The sequence below is a fragment of the Schistocerca cancellata genome, chromosome 4, assembly GCF_023864275.1.
Source record: "Schistocerca cancellata isolate TAMUIC-IGC-003103 chromosome 4, iqSchCanc2.1, whole genome shotgun sequence".
Lineage (NCBI taxonomy): Eukaryota > Metazoa > Arthropoda > Insecta > Orthoptera > Acrididae > Schistocerca > Schistocerca cancellata.
The window spans coordinates 495,539,237-495,560,988 of record NC_064629.1 but is presented as its reverse complement, the minus strand read 5'-3'; positions in this window follow the sequence as shown (position 1 = coordinate 495,560,988).

Below are 21,752 nucleotides of genomic sequence, written 5' to 3'. Positions count from 1 at the left end.
TACACCAAACAGTGGGACCATTATAACATTGTAATATCTCCATCGCTCAAGGTGGTGGACAGCATGTCGTGTCAACACCACATTCTTGTAAAGTACACCAACGTAGAATTAGTGCAAGAACCAAATATAGTGCTCCATGATCAAGAGGATATACAGGACAAACGGATATTGCAGTAATTTCAGGTAATTAGGTCAGAAGGTGAAGGACACTAAGTCACATACTACTCTTCATTGAGAATTACACTAATAGTTGGTGACACTCATGGCCCAGTTATTGAACATTTCTGTACCATGTAGGTAGTATTACAGAATAATGTTCATGCGTCGTTTTACAGAGAATATTGGCACTCATGGTCTAATTGCAAACCATCACAAGTCATTTACAGAGAACATTGGCATTCATTGCCTAATTACAAACCATTTACAGAGAACATTGGCACTCATTGCCTAGTTATCATCAGAAGTCATTTACAGAGAACATTGGCATTCATTGCCCAGTTACAAAGTATTTTTGTATTATTCAGAAGTCATACTCAAAATGAGTTGATTATTGGCATAGCATTTATACATAATTAGTAATCATGGGCATCATAAGTAATCTTATTACAATAAACAGTGGCATTCATTGGCCAGTTACAAAGCATTTTTTTTGTATTATTCAGAAGTCATTACTCAAAATGAGTTAATTATTGGCATAGCATTTATACATAATTAATAATCATGGGCATCATAAGTAATCTTATTACAATAAACAGTGGCATTCATTGGCCAGTTACAAAGCATTTTTTTTTGTATTATTCAGAAGTCATTATTGAAGTGACATACTATTCAGAGCTGATCAGTATTATTCAGAACTTTCTTAAACTAGTAGCATTATTTGGTACTGGTAATTACTTTGTTTGCTTTTGAGTTATTGCGGCAAATGAAGATGTGTAACGTCATGAGTCAGAAGTAGCAAGGTTATGAAACAAAGGCAATATATGTGATCACATTTATAAATGATAGACACAACTGGGTAAAAAAAAATGCAAGTACTAGAACACGTTTAATAAGTAACAGGTTTAGTAAGTATCATTTAAGCGTCTCCTGGAAAAAATACAAAATGGATTATTGAGCTGAAAGAAGAAACGCATATTATGCTGAAAAGTAGTGAACTTCGAATTAACAGGTAGTGAAATGTGTATAAAATGTGTTCCCTAGCTGTCCTTTCCAAAACCTTCAGTCATCATACTATACCATACAACACATACTGTCAAAACGAACTGCAACAAATACTTAAATAATTACAGAGCATAAATCCATAAACTTCAACATCATCCTCATCTGTAAAGAAAAATAAAAACTTCATTATCCATCACTTCATTATCATAACTCCATTATTATCATCACCTGTAAAGAAAAACTTCATTATCCATATCCTCATCAGCAAAGAAAAACTTCATTATCCATATTATCATATTCTTCATCATTATTCATCATCATTCATTATCATCGGCAAATAAGTCACTTCATTATTCATTATACAATTATTCCTTATTTCTATCACATTTCACACTAAAACTAAGACGTGTAGTTCTGTCTGACAGCCTGCATCAATCGCCTCGTATTCTGAAAGAAAAAATTAGTTAAGACTGCTATTCTACGATGTGTATAGTATATTCTTGTTAATGCTTGTTGATTCTGATCCATTTACTCTTCCTCATAAGGTTTTCCCATCTTCTTTCGTTTATTCCGAAGGTGAAATTCCCATGTCTGTTTAATTTATTTCGTTTACACGTTATTTCTTTCTGAAAATGATGAACAAAGATTAATGTCTTGCATTTAATTCATATACTCATTAGATAAAAACTGGTTTATAGAGATATAATTAAGCATACAGCATAGCATGACAGAAAACGTAATATGTCCAAAACATAGACAGTGTACAGGTGCAAAAATGTACACAGAATATCATAATGCAGCAGCAAAAATGTAAAAATAGTCACGATGTTGAGATATCTTAGGCCAAAAATGTCAAAGTCAACTGGTGTTTGCTATATCTTAACTATTTCATAGTGCATACAAACAACAGGAAAACAATCATACATACATAAAAAATGGAAAATGTGCACGGTCTGATGTGTAACGACAAGAAAAGCGACCTTCTAACCTTACCTTGCCGGGCACTTGCCAAGAAAAATACGACAATCATCAGTAAGTATTCACATGAATATAATTGCATAAGTGGTCATAAAAATTAGGAAATGGCACTACAGCATGTTAAATCATAAAGTATCTTCATTCAATAAAAGGTTTAATATTCGATATGTGGTGGTTTCCTTTGGATTTTCTGGTTCTCAAAGTTTCGACGTGTACAACATTGGGGTGAGGAATGCTGCGAATCCGATATGGACCTGCGTATAGAAGTTCAAATTTACTGCACCTACCTTTTATTTTGTTGGATAAATAGTGTGTACGTACTAATATCTCCTGTCCAACGTGAAAGTCACGGCGTATACAAACCTGTTTTTGCTGTCTTCTCCGTCGCTCTGCGGCACGTTTGATGTTGTTCAGCGCAATGTCAATTATTTCATGGTGTCGTAGTTGACGCGATGTAGGAAAGGTTACTAATTTTTTTAATTTAGTTATGAGGTTCAACATTTTTCAGTATAACAGACGGAGATAGCATAGTGGATTCATTTGGTATGGAATTAATTACATCCTGGAATGAGTGTATGTGTGCGTCCCAATCAATATGTCTTTTATGGCAGTATATTCTACACAGTTTACCAATTTCTTTCATTAATCGTTCACAAGGGTTCGAAGAAGCATGGTACCTGGATATATAGATCGGAGAAATGTTTCTAGCTCGTAACATACGTGTCCATATAGCAGATCGAAACTGTGATCCATTGTCGGAAATTACTTTCAACACATGCCATACATGAAATAGAAAATGTTTTACAAATGCTTTCGAAACAGTTTTAGCAGTAGCTTTGCGTAACGGAGTGAAGGTTACAAATTTCGAAGTGAGTTCAACAGCGACAAAGATGTAACAAAAACCTCTATTAGTTCTAGGAATCGGACCAAAAATGTCTACAGCGGCCATGTGTCTTAATTTAACAGGTACAATGGGATGTAATGGAGGAATATGTGAAGTCGTGTCTGACTTAGCTTTCTGGCAGATTTTGCATGACGATAAAACTCGTCGAATACGTTTCTCCATGTTGGCAAAGTAACAGTTCTGTCTCAGTATAAGAAAACATTTTCTGGCTCCGTAATGTGCGTAACTTAAATGAGTATACCAGATTAATTTGTTAACCAGTTCGTCAGGAATGCATAATAACCAATTGTTGCTGTCAGGATGAGAGCGGCGAAACAGAATGTCATTGCGTACAGTATAGTGGTTTCTAATCGTAACATTATTCCTATCTTGCCAGAGGTGTTTAATCTCTTTCCACACGTTGTCTTTATTCTGCTCTTGTGCTATGTCCTGTAATGACGACGAAATGAAATTTTCAAATGCAACTTGTTGAATGTACATGACGCTGAAATTTGATTTGCAGAAGTTGGTTGCGATGTCTTGCTGATTGTTGCCGAGAGAACGAGATAGTGCGTCTGCTACAACATTTTGTGTGCCGGGAATGTGAACAATTGTAAAATTAAATTCTTGCAAATAAAGTTTCCATCTGCTTAATCTGTCGTGTGTGAATTTAGCCGAAAGTAAAAATTGTATCGCTCTGTGGTCTGTGTAAACGGTGGTATGTCTTCTATAAAGAAAATGCCTAAATATCGTAAAAGCCCAAACAACACATAATGTTTCAAGCTCTGTAACGGAATAATTTCGTTCAGCAGGTGACAAAATGCGACTGGCAAATGCGATGATTTAAATTACTGTACAACCATCTTCAATTTCCTGAAAAATGTGTACGCCTAAAGCGGTTTTAGAACTGTCGGTAGCAATGGAAAAAATTCTGGTAAGATCTGGGTGTGATAAAAGTGGTGCATTCAACAAAGCATGTTTCAGGTTCATAAATTCAGAATGTGCTTGCTTATCCCAGGACCAAATACTGTTTTTCCCTGTCAATTGGCATAATTTAGGGGTGTCTAAAGCAGAGTAATGAATAAATTTACGAAAAAAGTTAATTAAACCCAAAAAGCTGCGTAGTTGTTTTTTCGTCGTAGGAACGGTAATGTCACGTAAAGCTTGAAGTTTTTCCGGGTCAGGCGTAATGCCTTCTGCTGAAATTACATGTCCAAGAAATTTTATAGAAGTTTTACCAAAGTGCGATTTACTGAGATTGACTGTGAGTCCTTGTGCACGAAAAGTTTGCAACAGTCGTTCAAGAATTAGATTGTGTTCAGACCAATCAGCTTCTGCAATAAGAATGTCGTCTACGTACATTGTAATTCTGTCTTTAAGTTCTGTCGGAAGTATTGTATTCAAACCGCGAATAAAAGCTGCTGAAGAAATAGTTAAACCGAATGGTAATTTACAAAATTGATAACATTCACCAAAACAGAGAAATGCTGTGTACTTTCTGCAGTTCAGATGGAGCTGAATTTGCCAAAATCCCGATTTCAGATCTAATGTAGAATAAATAGCAGTACCGTGAAATTTCTGTAGTAGTTCCTCTAGTGTCTGTGGTCGATCTGTTTCATTAATAATTATGTCATTGATGTGACGCGAATCAAGTACAAGACGAAGTGAGCCATCCTTTTTCTTAACAATATGGAGCGGGTTTATGTACGGACTAACTGCCGGTTCAATAATTCCCTGGTCAAGCATAGCTTGCAATTCTTTCTTAACTTGCTCTCTATGAATATACGGAATAGGATAATGTTTGGCTTTAAATGTGTCGTGCTGTTTAACTTTAAATACATACATAAAACCGGACATAGTACCAGGAATGTTGTCGAAAACTGGAGCTTGCTGTAAAAGAATTTTGTGTAGTTGCGTGCGTTCGTCGTCTGTATTTGCACTGCTTTGTTTAACTTTATCAGAAATCATCTGCATTACGTCGTAGTCAGCTTCGTCTGGAGTATTATAGTTATGTACGTACGTATCTGTGAACAATGTGGAATTACAGTCTATGCTATGTGACACGGAAATGACCTCTGTTCGATTAATTGTTTGTTCTTCTGCAGATAATGTGTGCTGAAATTCTAAAGCCAATTGTACATTTTCATCCTTCAACATTAAATAGGAATTTTGAAAATCAATAACTGCGTCGTGTTGTACCAGAAAATCAGTACCTAAAATAACGTCTGTTGTCAATAAAGGAACAATCCAAAAATTTGAGTGAAAAGTATGACCTGCAATACAAAATGATAAATGTGTCTGTAATTTAACATCTACTCATTTACTCGATACTGCACCTTTCACTTTCGTTTTGCCTAATGGTAATGTAGGATAGGTATTCTCTTTGGTACACTCGTTGAAAGTTTCTTCATTTATAACTGACATAGGTGATCCAGAATCGATTACTGCTGAAAATTTCGATGATCCAATTTTAATTTCGATGACAGGGTGTGAAATGGTTTTTTGAACAACTGGTCTTTCCTGCAAAAGAGTGTCTCGTATGTCGTCAAAAGTAATAACATTTTCGTAAACAACATTCTGCGTGTCAAAAGTAGTGCTTGTGTTACTGGAAGATGTGACCTGTACTGTGTCTAGTCAAGTTCTGTCTGACGTGTTATTATTTTCGGGAGGATGCTGTGGCATTTCCACTATTTGAACTGTTCTGTTATTTCTTCCAGACGTATTACGCTCTGGATGATACCTACTGTCTGGTTCATTCATGATAATATGTTCCTGTGGATGATTTTGCTGTTCGTAAGATCGGCTGTTATTAAATGTAAGTTGAAAATTGTGCTCATTATTTTTACGTCTGTCGTGACAGTCATTCCTATACGGTGCATTGCGATAGGAATTGAAATATTGTGTTTTCTGTACGTAATTATTTCCTTACTGCCGTGCGTTACTATTTGTAGGAGCTGGGACTATACGTGCACGCGGCGAAACATTGAAGTTTGGCTGACCTTGTAGACTGCATTGTTGATTGGCATGCTAACCGGTTGGTTTTGTTGCTGTTGTTGGGAAAAACGTCTATTGTTGCCAAAATGTTGTTCCTCTTGCTGATAATTTTGACGATATTGATAATTAAAATTTTGTCTGAAACTTCCTGGCTGCAGAGTGAAAATCTCATTCTGGAAAATTTTGTCTGTTATTCAAGTTCTGGAGGTTGTCGTTCCTAAAGCGTCTGTTACCTTTGCTATTGATATTGCGTGGCTGATCGTAATTACTGTAAGTTTGTTGGCCTTGGTTATTATACGAAAAATTTTTGTTTACAAAGGAATAATCCGATTGCTGCACTTCCAAAAGCTGTAACAGATCCCTGAATGCCGAGATATTTTCTTTTTGCTGACCCGTTAAAAGTGACGCTCTTAATGATCGTGGCAATTTAGAATTACATAATTGAATGAGTGCAGATTCACTATATGGTTCACTTAGGTACTGGTTTTGTTGGACCATATGCTCAAAGAATTGCGTGACACTGGGAAAATTTGAGTTCTCATAATTTGGTAAACTAATTAGTTGATCTTTAATTCCGCGCTGTGTCGTCTTCGACCAATACGCTGACAGAAAAGCATTCTGAAACTCTTCTACCGAATAGCATTGTCTCGCGATCGGTCTCATACGAGTTGCCGGTTCGCCTTCCAAAAAACTGCAAATAAATTCAAGTTTATGTGTTACAGGCCAAGTCGGTGGAAAAGCAAAGCTGAATTGTTGTATCCAATCCAGGGGATGAATCTGTGTTCTGTCATTTTTGAATACTTTAAATTTTCTCACTGATAGAAAATGTTTGTAATCAAAATTATCGTCTCTGTATGATGGAACAGGTTCAGGATTGTATGAGAATCTATTTGTCTGTGACTGTTCGGAATCTAAGTCGCGTACTCTCTGTAAATTACCCCAATTATACACGCTGCGTGAATCTGACAAATGTTCGCAAAGTGGCGTCTGCTGTGATGTGTTAAACGCTGAAATATTTTTCATCTCTGTTACTTCTTGCTGTAAACTTGACAATTTTCTACGTAATGTATTATTAGACGAATCTATCTCACTGATTGTCTGTTGTAGATTTTGGAATTCAGGTGTTTGGTTAAACGAAATCGGTGAAGTATCGTCTGATTTGCTGTCATTATTACTTTCAATAACGTCAATACGACTGGCCAATTCATCATATTTTTCAGTCAGTATTTTTACCTGATCATCGCTTTTAGTGTCGCAGGCATTAATTTGTTTTTGTATTTTTCGTGTGGTTTCGTTCAATTTTTTAACGTCTGCTTTAATGACATCAGAATCCTGTGTTACTTCTAATTGCTCGAGTCTGTCTGTCACTGTCTGAAAGTCTGCTGTGTGTGTGTGTCTGTTTTCGATTTAAGATCGGAAATTTCATTACGTAATTCCGTGTTCAACTGTTTGATGGTATTAATTTCGTCGGACACTGTAGCAATATTGTTGTCTACGTATGTTTTGGCTTTCGGAAACAATTTACGTTTATCTTCTTGTCTCTGTGCGGTGATTGTTTCCATGACTTGTCGTTTTACTTTATTCTGATCCTGTATAAACTTACGGAAACGCGTATCACTGTTCTGTAGGTAATGATTAAAACGCTCGTCAATTTGACTGTTCTGTTGTTCGAATTTCGCGTCTATCTTTGCATCCATTGTGCGCGAAAGTTCTGCTGTCATTGCTTTAAACTCGTTGCGTAATTGTGTTGCTTTTTCAGAGCACTGTTTAACGACTCCACTAATTTCGTCTCTAAATGTTTCTGTTGCAGCTGTTTGCATATCCCTTAATTCTTGAGCAACAGATCTAATTTCTTCACTACTTTTCCTAGAACAAGCCTCAATTTCCTCACGTAATTGTTCCTTAGCATCATGACACTGCGCGGCAACGGCTCTAATCTGTTCACTAAGCTGTCTGGAATTGTTGTCTAATTTTTCATTTAGCAGTTAGTGATTGTCGTCTTGTCTTTCATTCTGTTGTTTAGAATTTTCATTAAGTTGTTGTTAAAAATCTTCACTCTGTAGTTTGGAGTTGTTGTCTATTTTCTCACTAAGTTGTTGTTTGAGATTTTCACTATTTTCATTAAGTTGTTTGAATTTTTTGTCAAATTGTTGTAGCAATAGTGCCACAATTTGATCCAAGCCAATATTACCTACTCTATTCTCTGTGCTGTTTGATGACGTACCTGCAATTGTCACGTTTTGTGTAACCATTTGGTTACTCTGTGATTCTTGAAAATGTTTGCCAATCGGTTGTGCACTGTTAGTCACTATCTCGGAATTAAATAAATCCGACGCATTCTGATTACACTGTTCGTTTTCATTTAAAAAATCTGTTCGTTCGTCACGTAAATCCTGCAAACCGTGTGTGTTAAGTTGGGCAGCGCTCGTTGCAACAGAACGCCCCGCGTCATCAATTGTCGTCAAATTATCAGAGGACGCAATTGAATTCGTTTGTTCATCGTTAAGATAAAAATCATCATTAGTGGCCGGTACGCACTGATTGTCCGTTAATGGAGGATTGTCATCATTACACTGCGTGTCACAAGTACTATCATTCAAGTTGTTTAAGTCGACTATTTCACTCATTATACCTCGCGATGTACTATTAACAGTTTTTCGCGGCATTTTTAAACAAATCAGAAATATTCACAAATGAGATAAGCACAATGCAAAATCCAACAAACACAAATACAACAAAGAGCAACGAATTGCCGATGTTCTGTGAAATAAAGTAACAAAATTAATAAAAGCGTTGCGCCAAATGTTAATTATACTAAGTAAATAGGAGCAGATATCTGACTACTTCTCAAAAGATTCACAAAGAAATACGATCCTGGTCCGGATGTCGCCAAGTGTAACCTACCCTCAGAAATATTAAAAAGTCAATGATTATAAAAATATGTGCCAGAACGTTAACTTCCCTACAAAATTAAAGAATAATGATTGATCATAAACCCACAATAATATCAATTAAATAATGAATCATGAACTGAATGTAAGAACTCAACAGCAATAATTAAACCTGACAAATTTTACAGGCACGGCAGCGCTGACCTACGGCCCTGTGAAATAATTAAACCAAAATTTTTACCTCAGTAAAACTGCATCTGTATCTGCTCTTATTTTCCTTTTGGCACAGCTTCGTGCAATGCTGGCGTATATTTAATTCTGATTCTTGGAGGAAATGCATAGGAAATATTCTTTGAATTGAAATGAATGCTTTTTCTTCAAAAAAGTGGAAAAATTCTTTAAATCGAAATGATTATTTTTCTTTAAAAAATTTACTTTATAAAAAATTATTATTGGGGAATTTCTTGAACAAATTAATTACAATTACCATACATAATTAGCTGAGCGCAATGCTGCTTCATTACCTTCTATAATAATACACACCGTTCTGAATCGTGACCAGAGTCGCGGGAAGATCGCGCCGCCGACACATGCCGACGTCTGCTCGGTACAACCGTCCACTCGGTACTACTACTGCCGACTGACTACTACTACTGCACACAGAGTGCAACTCGCAACTGAACACTCGCGCGGTCAAGCGCAGACTAGCTACGATAAATAACTCTCTGGTCAGAGATTCTGTCATGCCTCGCCATCGCTGGTAATGAATAGATATCAAATTTTTCAAGGTGATGTAGTCTGAGGCTGAGAGTAACGGGAGGCCACACCTATATCGATTGTCGTGAGCAATGTGCCGTAGTCAAATAACTAACATTCTGAAATAGTCGCATGTATTGCCCACAGGTCGTTGTTTCACTGGTGGTTTTATTTCATTATTCTTGTGACAGTTATTACTAATTAGTTCCGAATGAGATATTATTAAATGAACGCAATGATTGTTGACGCCTATGAACACTGACTGGTTAGCAGGACGATGTTGACGTACTTACTGATTATTTTTGTGCCCTGTCTTAATTGTTTCGAGTTCCCTAAACGTTCTTGAGAACTTCACATGATAAACTGATACGTGAAATTTTTGCCATATGTGAATCATTTTGAACCACTGGACTGTGTTGTATGATTACTGCAGTAAGGCAGTTTAATAATCTACACTCCTGGAAATTGAAATAAGAACACCGTGAATTCATTGTCCCAGGAAGGGGAAACTTTATTGACACATTCCTGGGGTCAGATACATCACATGATCACACTGACAGAACCACAGGCACACAGACACAGGCAACAGAGCATGCACAATGTCGGCACTAGTACAGTGTATATCCACCTTTCGCAGCAATGCAGGCTGCTATTCTCCCATGGAGACGATCGTAGAGATGCTGGATGTAGTCCTGTGGAACGGCTTGCCATGCCATTTCCACCTGGCGCCTCAGTTGGACCAGCGATCGTGTTGGACGTGCAGACCGCGTGACACGACGCTTCATCCAGTCCCAAATATGCTCAATGGGGGACAGATCCAGAGATCTTGCTGGCCAGGGTAGTTGACTTACACCTTCTAGAGCACGTTGGGTGGCGCGGGATATATGCGGACGTGCATTGTCCTGTTGGAACAGCAAGTTCCCTTGCCGGTCTAGGAATGGTAGAACGATGGGTTCGATGACGGTTTGGATGTACCGTGCATTATTCAGTGTCCCCTCGACGATCACCAGTGGTATACGGCCAGTGTAGGAGATCGCTCCCCACACCATGAAGCCGGGTGTTGGCCCCGTGTGCCTAGGTCGTATGCAGTCCTGATTGTGGCGCTCACCTGCACGGCGCCAAACACGCATACGACCATCATTGGCACCAAGGCAGAAGCGACTCTCATCGCTGAAGACGACACGTCTCCATTCGTCCCTCCATTCACGCCTGTCGCGACACCACTGGAGGCGGGCTGCACGATGTTGGGGCGTGAGCGTAAGACGGCCTAACGGTGTGCGTGACCGTAGCCCAGCTTCATGGAGACGGTTGCGAATGGTCCTCGCCGATACCCCAGGAGCAACAGTGTCCCTAATTTGCTGGGAAGTGGCGGTGCGGTCCCCTACGGCACTGCGTAGGATCCTACGGTCTTGGCGTGCATCCGTGCGTCGCTGCGGTCCGGTCCCAGGTCGACGGGCACGTGCACCTTCCGCCGACCACTAGCGACAACATCGATGTACTGTGGAGACCTCACGCCCCACGTGTTGAGCAATTCGGCGGTACGTCCACCCGGCCTCCCGCATGCCCACTATACGCCCTCGCTCAAAGTGCGTCAACTGCACATACGGTTCACGTCCACGCTGTCGCGGCATGCTACCAGTGTTAAAGACTGCGATGGAGCTCCGTATGCCACGGCAAATTGGCTGACACTGACGGCGGCGGTGCACAAATGCTGCGCAGCTAGCGCCATTCGACGGCCAACACCGCGGTTCCTGGTGTGTCCGCTGTGCCGTGCGTGTGATCATTGCTTGTACAGCCCTCTCGCAATGTCCGGAGCAAGTATGGTGGGTCTGACACACCGGTATCAGTGTGTTCTTTTTTCCATTTCCAGGAGTGTATGAACTGGACTAGTAGGCAGCATTTTACTTTCCTTTAATTGAAACAATAAGTGAGACACGAAACTGGCCCTATCAGTGAATACTTTACGCTGAGTGTCGCCCACACTATTGCTATTGACTGTTGGTTGATCTAAGACCATTCAGCCAGTTTTGGAGCCAGCGTAGCTACCGAAAAGAACAGAAGAGAGTTATGCAGAAGGAAGCACGTTTGTTCCAGACTCTTATAGGGAATTCCATATGTACATGTTCGATCTGTGTTTATACCAGATAATCCTAGCCGCATGCCCCGTAGATGCTCTAAACTACAGTTCGCTTCCGTCTTCAGATAGAACAGTTACGTTTCTTAAGTTAAGCTCATGATCACCGCCGATGTGGGGGGAGTTATACACTGGCGTGTCCTTAATCAGGCATCGAAGTTCCCTGATCTTGGGAACTACCATCAATTGCGAATGAACTCTAGTTAGATATAGCGCTTCTTCGCTGTCATGCAGAAATCACAGGAACAGCCAGTTTAGTAGTTATGTAATGAGTTTACCGCTATAAAAATGATAACGATAGAGTAGTACAGTGTGGGATGATTGCTAAATTGTGAGGATATAGGAATATATCGGAGACTATAGCTTTAACGAAGCATTTGTTAATGGCACGAACAAGACGAAAAGTGGCACCATGCGGCGATACTCTAGAATGGGGCCGATATGATTTAATGTAGTCAATTTGCTTTAGTATAGAGTTGTCGTCAAAAATATTGTAAAGCAACTATTTGCTTTAAAATCTGTGGCTACATATTACCGGCATTTGGTAGTCTAGACATTTTACGTTTCGTTATTCCATAGGCCTCTCAATATATATATATATATTCCTTACTGTCATTTCTTGTTAACAATCTTAGCTTATTCCCAAGAATAAGCAGCTTTCACTCGGTTAAAACTCAGCAGAAATCAAACCTGCATTTCGGTCGGACTTCCTTAACCTTGTACAAAATGGTGTGCAGTATACTGCTGCATCCATTTTCAATAAGCTACCACTCGAATTCAAAAATCTTAGCAGTAAGACACGCGATTTCAAATCGAAACTGAAGAGTTTCCTCATTGGATATTCCTTCTATTCTGTCGAGGAGACCCTAGAAAAATTACGCTGATTCTTTTTGTATTGTTAACTGTGTTTACTTATATTTATGGACTGAGTTTTTTCGCGTTCATAAACATTTATTTTTATCTGTTATTACTTTTATGTTGTAATTTCATGTACTGACACGTTCCATGACCTTGGAGATTTGCTCTTCAATTTGGTCCTACGGAACTTGACATGTAAATAAAATATATAAATAAATAAATGTAATCTGTCAAGTCACTACACGGACGACAGTGTGAGTTGAGTTATCATAACTGACGATCATTGAAGAGGGCTGTGTCGAAAAAAATAGGAGGACAACAGCTGCAAAGGTCGTTGCAGAACTGAATGTCGCACTCCGGAACTCTGCCAGCAGCAGAACAAAACCAAGGGAACTACATCAACAGGGAACCACAGTGCCAACTCGAATTCGAAAACCACTCATCAGTAATTCTAATATCCGTTACGTGGAAACATGGTTTCGAAGCCATGGAACCAGTGCTATGGAACAATGGAAGAATTTCATTTGCTCTGATGAGTCTTGTTTCATGCTGTTTGAAACTTCTGGCCAAGTTTACAATCGAACAATGAAACATTGCAGAAGTTCGACGATGATTTCGGCACCATCGCTCCTTTGTAACTGTACAAAGTCGCATTATTTTAAAGGCTTATGTAACTGTTTTAAATGGTCAGGATCATGTCACGGTACAATATTGTACAATATTAGTTCCCCAATGGTGATTCTGTTTTCCACGACTATAGGGTACCAATTCACAAAGCTCGCATCGCACAGGACTGGTTTTGTGAGCATGAGGATGTATTTTGGCATCTCCATTTGCCACCCTGTCGCCAGATGACAATATTATTGAGCCTTTGGAGAGAAAGGTTCGTGATAACTACCCACCTTCAGCATCGCTACATGTTTTTGCATCTATTTTGGAGGAAGAATGATATAAAATTCACTTGAAAACCATAAAGGACCTAAATTTATCCATACCTAAACGACTGGAAGCGGCTTTGAATGACAACGTGTTTCCTACATCGAATTAGGCATGATAACGTGGTCTGTTGTTGGTGTTATATTACTCCCCAAGCTTTTGAGAGTGTGCTGGAGATAGAAAATTCTATCTTGTGATAATCTTGTTTACATGTTGCGAAGATGTACAGACCCAGCTAAGTGTCTGTGGCCATTGTAGTTACCAAACCTTCAGCAGTGGTGTGGCCTCGCGACAGTATGGGGAAACAATATGGAACTCGAACTGTGGAAGGAAAAACAGAAACCACACATAATTATTGTGACAAGCTCTATGATTAAGCGCTGAAGTAGCGACTGCGCCTGCATGTCAATAAAAGTCAGACATGTTTACAGTATATTAACCGAATGGTTTTGTGACAACCTATGACAAGATACGTTATTAGACCTACTCCTGCATTACCCAAATTCGATTCTGTAATTATAACCATATGCTCACCTGACCAGTAGTGCTGTTCATCCTTCCATCAAACTTCGCCAATCCTCCCTATATTTAACTTACATCCAACCATTTCCTTTTTAAGTTTCCTAACCTATCTTTTCGATGAAGGGGCCTAAGATTCCTTACTCCGACCTGTAGACTGCCAGTTACATTTTTGCTGATAACGACATCCCGACATCCTCCTCGGTGGTAACCGCCCAGAGATCCAAAGGGAGGGCCCTTTATCCCTCTGGAATATTTTATTCAAGAGGATGTCATATTATTGTACCATACAGTAGAGCTGAATCCCCTTGGGAAAAATTGCGCCTGTAGTTTTCCCTTTCTTTTAGCCATTTGCAGTACCTGTACAACATGGCCATGCTGGTTTATCAGTCAATCAACTGCTTAAAAGGCGGTTCCCACTCTTCAGGATCCACATGTTTGTCTGGCCTCTCATCCGATACCCCTCTCTTTTGGTAAAATATACAGTACGGCTATGTGTATCGTTAAGCAAGCAAGCCACAGCAACACGACATAGTTCATGGTTCATTATCGATAAATATTATTAAAGTTCGCAATGGCCTTTTACTGACTGAAGATGAGGGTTAATCTATGGAACTACTGTAGCGATTCTGTTACGGTGGTAACTCTTGGTTAGAATGACGATTGTTTGTGTGGAAAATTAATTACAACTACGCCAGAGAGAATGTTAGGCCACAGATACTTAATACTACCGTTGCGAAGCTGGGTTAGGTCGCTTGTGTTCACTGTCTTTATGTAAGAAATACAGTTAAATGTAGAAAACTGCTATCATGCAGAGTATTTATGTAACGCACTGGAACGTAGCATTTGAAATTCCTATAATTAATGGACTAGGTGCGCCAGCTGCAGGAGTGTAATTGAAGTATACGAGATATGGCACCAAACTGATATGAGAAAAAGTGAACATCACTTGGGTGTAAATAAATAAATTAATAGGGTCCGGACACAGACAGAAATATTAACACTGTGATTTATAGAAAGAAAAGAAGTGATATTTGTGAGGGAAGTTCCTCAAAATTGGTGCTGTGTTTGTAAATTTCGACTCCGTATGTGAAAGCAGACGAGAACTGATATTTAAAACCTAATTTTAATTGATAGCAAAATACAGTCGAGAAATATTTTGGCACAAGTCAGTTACGTTTACGGATAAGATTATTTATTAACTTGCGGACCAAACTCACAGTAAAATCATTTAATTGCAGATAAGAGCTTACCAATATACAGTCATGTAAAAACCGGACTTATATAATCCTACAATGTAGAAACATTAAGCCAATGACAAAAACAGACAAAAATTAGTTTTAGGTCCAATTTCGTTAGAAAATTTAATACTTAAAACTTGTTTACATTTTACTGAATTGAATAAAGAGTACCCACTAAAGACAGGCCAAGAGCCATGAAACATCTGAGGGTCTAAACATAAAACAGTGGTTTTCATAACAGAAGGACCTGATATTAAGTTATATTGTCTGAAAACACGGCTGCAGCAAAAGTTTCAAAATGATGAATACACTATACATAATTTTATTTTCTCACAAATTACCGACTTTTGAGTACAGCTTAACAGATGGATGTTATCAATTACAAAATCATGTAATAACATGCTATGAGGTGTATTATCTAAACATCTAACGTATTTCCATACTTTTTCCACCGAGCGAAGTTGTGTAGAGGTTAGCACAATGGATTCGCATACGGGAGGATGACGGTTCAAGCACGCGTCCGGCCGTCCTGATTTAGGTTTACCGTGTATTCCCTAAATCGCTTAATGTAAACGACTGGATGGTTCCTTTGAAAGGACACAGCCTATTTTCTTCCTCATCCTTCCCTAATTCGAGGTTGTGCTCCGTCTCTTGTGCTCCGTCCCACGTTGTCGATGGGACGTTAAACACTAATCTCCTCCTCAACGATACATTTCCCTGGCCGTAACCCATGCCTTCACGGGGTCGGTTGTTATTTTGGATTTGGCAATAGCAGAGAGAGGGGTTGGCTGGATGCCTTTTGTGTCGAGAACCCTTCCTCCCTGGGCAGGAATTTCCGTATCCCATCCGGTGTTATTCCATGTGAAAGTATAAGAAAGTTTTGGAAAAGTTTGCGAATCATGTAACTGAGGCGAGATGAGGGCAACCGGCGTAACAGAAAGCAGCGGCACGAGGATGAAGAACGCAAGAGCAGAGAAGGCTGTGAGACGACGTCGGCCAGTGGTTCGCCGATTAGGACCGATCCACGACAGGAGCGGCATCTACCGGAAGAGAATATAAGCGCCGCTTCTGCCAGCCACGGGTACAGTTTGAAGTCGGACACTAGTGGAGCAGTTATTAGTGATCCATATCCACGGCTTTCAGGAACGTCGTATATAGTGAAGGAAACTGACTGTTTGCATGTCGCCCATCGCTTGCGACAACTCGTTGTAAATCCAACGTTAAGTATTATTTATCTTCTTTATTGTAATAAAAACTACTAATTTACTTTGCTTGAATTTTTTTATAGCTATCCGAGAAAGCAGCATCCCTTAGGCACCCTATGAGAAACGACTGAGCAGTACCCCACAGCAAAAACCCGGTATTCATCTAGTCGGATGTTTAAAAACGCCTAAAAGCCACATCAAGGCTGGCCGGCACACTAACGCTCGTCATTAATCCGCTGGTTGGAACAGTTCCGGGAACGGCGCGTCTTCCGTCGCCCATGAAGCAGTATTCCAAGGCGCGCGGCTATGCTGGTGGATAACTTGCAACATTCCAGGACACACTAAAATATAAAAACAGTACCATGTCCAGAGTACCTCAGATACTCTTACTTGGGAGATAGTCACTAATGGATTTGAGACGGGAGAAATATTGGCAGGTACAATTTTATGGGAGTGCTTTACGCATTAGCAGTTGTGTTGCCTAATGGTATATAATGATTTGCATTATGCATGACAGATGGCAGTGTCTGTAGGCAGTGAGTGTTGTGTATATATGGCTGGTTGATCATCGTCAGTTACACTATTGATTAAAGCATTGGGTGATATTTCAATAACAGTGAAAGTGCCTCATTATGAGTGTAAAAAGCCAACTATCTTTTGTAAAAATAGATTACTGTCTCCTGTCTCCATCAGCGTTCTGTAAAAATTACCAGTTGGCTTCATCTTACTTTTGACTGGCCATTTCGTGTTTTGTGTTTCGCCAGTCAAATTGTTTCTCAGGAACTTTTGCCATACTTAATAAAGACACATGCCACTTAGGTTTTTCTCTAGCAGCATCCCAGACTAATGCCCAGTTTGTCATTAACTCTTCGAGAACCTCGCAAGGCTAGAAGCCCCACTAGGTCTCACATAGTCATATTATGGTCAGTGACTAAAGCTGTTAATCATTAATTGGGGATTTCCACTGATCTGTGGATGAACAACAAATTTAAAATCCCTCCCGCAACAGCAATACAGCTTGCAGGCAGTCTTCAGATTTCTTTGCCTGTCGAGAGGCATTCAGTTCCTTATTTTGGATCTTCTGTCGTACAGATGCATTACGATGAGTAATATCTTAAATGCGAGTCGCGAGTGTTATCTCTTTCAGAATAAGTGCGTAAATGTGATCTACAGGCATCAAACTGAAGCAACTCTCTTTCCACGCACAATGATGACAAATTTTTTTTATTTTATAGTTCTCAGTGTAACTTCCTGAAAGGTCTGTAATTTGCTTGTACTTAAATATCATGCAAGCTCACTAGAGGAAATGTTAATCATCGCTATGGAACGCTGTAGTGGTGCAGAACTAGACTTTGTTGTCACACAATCCTTCACCGACTGCGTAATACACGGCAGTAAAGATCTGTATGTATGCCAGACGGTTGTATACAGTTAGCCCAGTAACAAGGTACGTCATGGAGACGTGGTATCATGGTAGAAAGAAGCTATCGCGTTTGAACGTAGTCAGGTCTACAATGTGAATGATGTGTCAACGCGATCTGTCCAACGTCTTTGTGAGGAATGGTGTACCAGCCTCAGCCATATAACACCGTGTAAACCAGTTTTCGAGGGAGTGTGACGGAGGGAACTGCATGCAAGTGTATTTTTAGTCGGATCACAGCGGCACATAAAGCTCCAGGTCTCGTATTGGCCAGAAAACTTGAGGCGTACAGTGTGGTTAGATGTATTGCCAGTTTGCATCTTTTTAAGAAATGCAAGTCGTCCCGTGGCCCGCAGGCGTAAAGAGGAGTTTAACCCACAGTGTGTGTGGTGTGTAGATATACGACATTTACAGCAACATAAATACTCCGGAAGCCACCACATGATGCCTGGTGGAGAGTACCCTACAACACTGCTAGTTTTTTTCTTTCCTCCTCGGCTCACAAATAGAGCTAATGAACAGCGGCTGTCTATAATGCCTTCGTACGAGCCATAATTTTCTTACCGTTTTGGTCCTTACGTGAAATGTATGTTGGTGACAGTAGAATAGTAATGCAGTCAGCCTCAAATGCCGGTTCACTAAACTATGCTGACAATGTTCCTCTAAAAGAACGTCATCTCTCTTCCAAGGACTCCTATTTCAGTTCGCAAAGCATATCCGTATTACTTGAGTATAGAAGGTACCGATAAAAAATCTAACAGTCCGACTCTGAATTGCTTGCTTTAATCCAAACACTCGAAAAGTATTCATGGATGGGTCGCTCTAGTGTCCCATATGCGCTCTCCTTTACAGATGAAGCACACTTTCCTAAAAGTCTCCCATTAATCTAGAGTCCACCATTTTTCTTCCCTGCTACTATCCTTACGTGCTCTTTGCATTTCAGATACTTTGCTGTGTTACGCCTAGATATTTAATCGACGTAACCGTGTCAAGTGGCATATAACTAACATTATATCGGAACATTATGGGCATGTTATCCTACTCAAACGCATTAACTTACATTTTGCTACATTTAGAGCTAACTGCCATTCATCACGCCCACTAGAAATTTCCTCTAAGGTAATTTGTATGCTCCTACAACCACCCAAAGATGCCAATTTCCTGTACATCACAGCTTCATCAGAATGCAGCTGTAAATTGCGGATCACCATTTCGCTATATCATTTATGTATACAAATAATGAACACTTCGCAATGGCACTACTCACAAGACCCTTCTCTCTGCTGAGCACATAAATGGATCTATTTCAGAGCCTTCTAGTTCGGATTTTAGCCAGCTCTCGGACCCGAGAAGTATTTCAGCTCGACCAGTTTCATGGAGTGCAGAAAATTCTGGAACTTCGTTATGAATACTTGACCAGTTCACAGAAACAAAATTTGACGTTCGAAGTGTCTTTGCTCTGAATACGCTCTGACTTCGTTATCTGTGTGTCGACTGGAGAGTGTTCATCAGAAAGAAAAAACCATGTGCACTCCACAAGTACTCTGCTACACGAGTAGCTGGTCCCTTTGTGTAATGCACCAATGACCTATCAAGGGGACTCCTCCAATTCTCCGCAGAAAATTGCAGGTCCAAAAATCTGCAACCCAGACAGTCTCAGTGTCTAAGCCTTTGGTTGAGATCCTGCACTCGGTTCCAAACCCAAGAACGGTCATCAAGTTTGGGAACAATGCTGCAAATCACTAGCAAGTCCCACATAATGACCTTACAAAAGTTTCGGCTCTTTAGAGATATAATTTCCACTCTTTATCTTCGGAATTATACTGCGCAAGCGGTCGGTAACGTACTGATATGTGGATGATATCGAGAACAGTCGGGCAAATGGTATGATATTCTGGCACTTCAGGCGAAATGAAATTCTGGAAATTTTCATATGCTACTCAATGATTTCAGCATTCATGTGTCACAAATGTCGTAGTTTCTTGGTGTGTAAAATCGGATATAGCAGCTAATACTGGTTTAGAGATCGGTAAATTAATTCGCGGTTGACAAAGCTTTCCTCATCGACAGAGATGATAAGTAAGTATACCTGCAATCTCAGAGGCGAGAGAGTCATAGCTCGTGGCAGAAAGCACTGCAGCAAGCAGGCCAGACCGAAATCAGTACTGTTACTGGACGCCTTTGTGAAAGAGGAACCAGCCCAGCCTTTGTACACCAGTTTGGAGAGCGGCCGCTGTCCGCCGAGGGCGCTCCGATGAGCGTGAGGCCAGCGCATGCGGGGGCAATTGCCTCGTGACCGTTGGTCACAGTGGATGACGGACCAACCTCGTGGGGGATATCTAGCTATGTGACTATATACGGTGCATGTGCTTCTGTTTTTGGGATCTGTTTGTCTTCAGGGTATACGTATGAGAGTCTGCTGGTTCATAGTTGTATGTAGGTTGCAGAAGTGATTATTTTGTATGGTGCAGGATACGAATTGTGTTAACTACAGCGATTGGTATGATGGCACAAGTGTTTCTGATAATGTAGTCCTGTTGGAGATCGGTTCCGCGTTGAATAGTTCAAGCTTTTCTCATTAGTAGCAGGGATGTGTACATGACTAAGGATCCACATTTCATGACCTATAGACCAGTTTTTCTGGGCTTAACTGTCAGTGCAATATGACTACTGTATGTTTTTCAATCTGTTCTAAGTAATTTTCCGCTGAAATTCTCATAATTTGTCCGTCTGTAAAAACTGCTCCCACGCTAGTAGCAGTATTTTCGCGACTAAATACTTTAGGAACCAATCAGGATGCTCCATTCACAGGAAGTTACATGAAGTCAGAGCGTCATAAGACATCATTTGCGATGGAAAAGGAAGTCTTGACAGACTGGTTCTAACAAGACAGGGGCAGAACAAGGCATATACGAGAAGTTCTGTAACGTCAGAGAGTCACGTGATATCGTCTTCTTTCGAGTGTTCAGAGAGAAGTCCTGACATGCCAGCCTCATATCTACATCTACATCTACATCTACATCTACATCCATACTCCGCAAGCCACCTGACGGTGTGTGGCGGAGGGTACCTTCAGTACCTCTATCGGTTCTCCCTTCTATTCCAGTCTCGTATTGTTCGTGGAAAGAAGGATTGTCGGTATGCCTCTGTGTGGGCTCTAATCTCTCTGATTTTATCCTCATGGTCTCTTCGCGAGATATACGTAGGAGGGAGCAATATACTGCTTGACTCTTCGGTGAAGGTATGTTCTCGAAACTTTGACAAAAGCCCGTACCGAGCTACTGAGCGTCTCTCCTGCAGAGTCTTCCACTGGAGTTTATCCATCATCTCCGTAACGCTTTCGCGATTACTAAATGATCCTGTAACGAAGCGCGCTGCTCTCCGTTGGATCTTCTCTATGTCTTGTATCAACCCTATCTGGTACGGATCCCACACTGCTGAGCAGTATTCAAGCAGTGGGCGAACAAGCGTACTGTAACCTACTTCCTTTGCTTTCGGATTGCATTTCCTTAAGATTCTTCCAATGAATCTCAGTCTGGCATCTGCTTTACCGACAATCAACATTATATGATCATTCCATTTTAAATCACTCCTAATGCGTACTCCCAGATAATTTATGGTATTAACTGCTTCCAGTTGCTGACCTGCTATTTTGTAGCTAAATGATAAAGGATCTATCTTTCTGTGTATTCGCAGCACATTACACCACTTGTCTACATTGAGATTCAGTTGCCATTCCCTGCACCATGCGTCAATTCGCTGCAGATCCTCCTGCA